The 3,397-nt window shown below is 52.7% G+C and overlaps 1 protein-coding gene across 1 annotated transcript in view; it reads right to left on the reverse strand.

The window, feature by feature from the left end:
• Window positions 1-13: 13 nt before the first annotated feature.
• The window catches only part of LOC102369777 (calpain-12-like), a 10,520-nt gene continuing 7,136 nt past the window's right edge, over window positions 14-3,397 (reverse strand). The window contains exon 18 of the mRNA XM_025193388.1: window positions 14-3,023. The gene's annotated coding sequence lies outside the window, so the exon portion shown is untranslated. The remainder of the gene's footprint in view (window positions 3,024-3,397) is intronic.

The following is a 3,397-nucleotide window of genomic DNA, read 5'->3' on the forward strand; positions in this document are numbered from 1 at the left end:
GCCATACCCCGCCGACGCCCTTCCTCGGTCCCACAGATACCAGTGCTAAAACTCACTGACGTCCCCCAGAGCTGGGGTAGGGGTAGGAAGCGAGCCGGCCGGTGCAGTATTGGGGGGGTCGTGTGAGATCCGTGCCTGTTGTGTGCCTGTTGCTTCACCCGTGGGCTGTGAAGGTTGGACCCAGCGATGCCTGCCCTAGGCCCCGTCGAGGCGGATGGGTGCATGCACGGCTTCTCCAGCTGCCGGGGGACGAGGCCGCATCGCACTAGGCAGATGGCGTTGAGTTAGGTAGGAAGCTCTTGGGACGCGTTGGAGGTCCCTTCCTCATGTTAGGGGTGCCTTGCAGTTGGTTGCAAAGCCAGCAGAGATGCGACCTGCCTCTGGCTGCCACGAGCTTAATCTGGCTTCTTTCCGTGCCCCATGGGTTTGCGATCTGTGGGGCTCTGAGTCCTTTTGCGCCGGCCTTGACTTTCCAGCGTGCACCGGTGTCCGTACGGGGCTTCTCCACCTCGTCCCCTGGTAATCGGCAGCTCCGGCTCCCCCCACCTGCGATAGAGAAGCACACGGTGAAGCCGCAGACTGGCCTTTTGGCTTCTCTCCAGGCGCTTTTGCAGACGACACGAGCTAGGCCTGCGCTCGAGCTCGGTGAACAGCTCAGCCCCACGCGAGCGCTCCCGTCGTTTCTCTCTTCTGCTGCTCCCCTTTTCTTTCCAGGGAGATCCTGCTTTCCAGATCCATGAGCACATTTGGGCGTTCCTGGCTCTCTGCTCTCTGCCAGCCCGCGCCGAGCTCTGCGGTTCGGATTTTAAGGTGCGTGACACCCCCGCCTCCAGGACAAAGCCTGATATCCTCACGCGAGTTTCTGCATTTCCCAGAGGCTGAGAGATTTTGGAAACCTTGGACCTTTTTTGTTCACAAAAAGGGGCCTTAAAGTATCCCGACGTCCCTCCTGGTCAGGGGGGTCAAGTCCCAGGCTGATGCAGCCAAGACCCCAGCTCCCCAAGATGCTTCATAAGCCGGCGTCCTGCTCTTTACTAGCCGTGAGCGCACTTGAACTTCGTGGAGAGATGAGAAGGGGGCATCTCTTCCGGCTTCCTTCTTGCCGGCCAGCCTTATTGCCTCTCTCCCCAGCTCGAGACCCACGACGGTCAACATGGGAGACCAACACTAGAATATCTTCCCCTCCCCGTTGCTTTACAACTTCTTTGCCTCCATACCCACGTCCCCAGCCCCCTTCCCGTCCCCAGCGGCCTTGTCGGGCATCCTCAAAGATGACACTATCCCTCCCGAATAATGCAACCCCCCCCGCCCCCCGCCGCAGAGAGCTTGGAGCGTTGCCCGAACAGTTCTTCACCCATTTCTTCTTTTAACCTTGACGTGTCTTGTGAAGTAGAGAGAAGTTTCTGTGTCTTAAAGGAAATTGCAGTTTAACGAGGACAACTTTTTTCTCCTTTTCTTTTCTCGGCTTGTTTTGTTTTGTTTTGTTTTAGGGGCATCATTTAACCAAAAAAAAAAAGAGAGAAAGTTGAAAGGGTCTTTTTTTTTTTCCCCCCCTCCGTCTTTGCCAAGAGCGGGTTCGTATCGAGTCCACCCACCAGCAGCGTCGGGGTTGGAGTGGGTTACGGATCGGGTCTGTGCCTCAGTTTCCCCGCCGGTTGTTCCAGTTGATCAAATTTTGCTTTAAAAGCAAGTAGCAGTGTTGCTTTTCCCACCTCACCCCCCATCAGCTCCCGAAACGGCTTGGGGCATTTTGCTTTCGACCCCAGCGGCTCTGAATGCCTCCGGTAGGGAAACCTGCTCAGTTCCTCCAGCTCCTCGAGGCTGGCTGTTTGGGGAGGACCTTTCCTCCCCGGTCCTAGCCCACAGGGGAGGTCTCTTTCTTTCCTAATATGATCATCTCCCAGGATAGTTCAAAGCCAAGCGAAGCAGAGGTGGCTTTTTATTGTGCGGTGGAGGATGTGATGTTGGCATCCCCCCAAAAGGAGCGTCCACAGAGACAGCACAAAACCCTGACCAGCTCCGAAAACCCCGAAGTCAACGCTCGCGTGACCCTCCATTGCCCCGTCGTCACCTCTACCGAGAGGATTGGTTAGGTAGCAATAAGGCATGACCAGGTTCAAAACATTTGGTGATTTCTTATTTATTTTTTTTTTCCTTTTTTTATATATACCTATAGATATATAAAAAAAAAAAAATGTATATGAAATCATTTGGGTTTTGTTTTAGCATCTAATTTTTTTTTTTTTTTCAATCTAAAAGAAAGTGTGGATTTGGGGATCGTTAGCCTCTTCGTTATTTTTTAATCTCCTTTCTCTGCAAGACGGATGCATTAAAAATAAAACAAACCAGAGAGTTCCCTTTTCGGAGCGGCGGCTTGTCTCGCTGTCGGGGGAAGGCAACTTCAATGGTGATTTTTAATTCTGGCTTTTTGGCTTTTTTTTTAAATCCCGTGAGTTTGGGAAAGAGCGACTGAACCTCCCTCTTGCCATGGGGGGGTGAGGGGGGTTCGTCCTCTTTTAGGAGAGAGCTTGGACGAGGTTTTTCCTCTTGGCCTCTTGTAGCCGCCTCTCGATGTAGCAGAGACTCTAGAATCGAATGCAATCTCTACCGATCCCTCTGCCCTTGCCCCCCGCCCCCCCAAAAAAACCGAACAGCAACACTTGCAAAAAAGAAAAGGAAAAGAAAAGAAAAGGAAGGAGAGGAAAGAACACCCCACGCTCCTGCTACAGGTAAACCCACCCCCTTTCCTTTCCTTTCCTGCCCCGCTGGTACCAGTGAACGCTATCACAGTTCCGAGACAAAATATAGTACTATAAAATAATTTTGTACTGTATTTATTGTGTATAACAATTTTTTTAAAGAATTATGTACATTTAGTACTTCTGTGTAAATTAAATCGCTCTTCTTTTTAAAAACGGTAACAGGGCCGCGTCCGTGTGTCTGTCCGGAGGGTCAGCCAGGTTGGTTAGCGCGCGTTTTGCTGGTCGAGATGGGAAGGGGCCGGTGCCGGAGCAGCCCAGGGGCTAAAGAGAGCGCAGGGGAGGGCGGTGAAGAGGGTTGTGGGGCTGGGGCACGTGGTGGATGAGGGGAGGCTGAGGGAACGGGGCTGATTCACGGGGGACTTAATAGCCTTCAAGGGGGGCTGCAAAGAGGATGGAGCTGGACCGGTCTCAGTGGGGGTGGATGACAGGACAAGGAGCAATGGGCTCAGGCTGCAGCAAAGGCAGGTAAGGTTGGATATTCATAGTTTCATAGTTTCAGGGTCGGAAGGGACCTAATAGATCTTCTAGCCCGACCCCCCGCCAGGGCGGGAGAACAACAAAAGAACCCTAAACAAAAAACGGGACTCAAATGAGTCCAGCCAGGTAGGTATCCAGCCTCTTCTTAAAGACCCCCA

This window comes from Alligator sinensis, unplaced genomic scaffold (genome assembly GCF_000455745.1).
Source record: "Alligator sinensis unplaced genomic scaffold, ASM45574v1 scaffold107_1, whole genome shotgun sequence".
Classification (NCBI taxonomy): domain Eukaryota; kingdom Metazoa; phylum Chordata; order Crocodylia; family Alligatoridae; genus Alligator; species Alligator sinensis.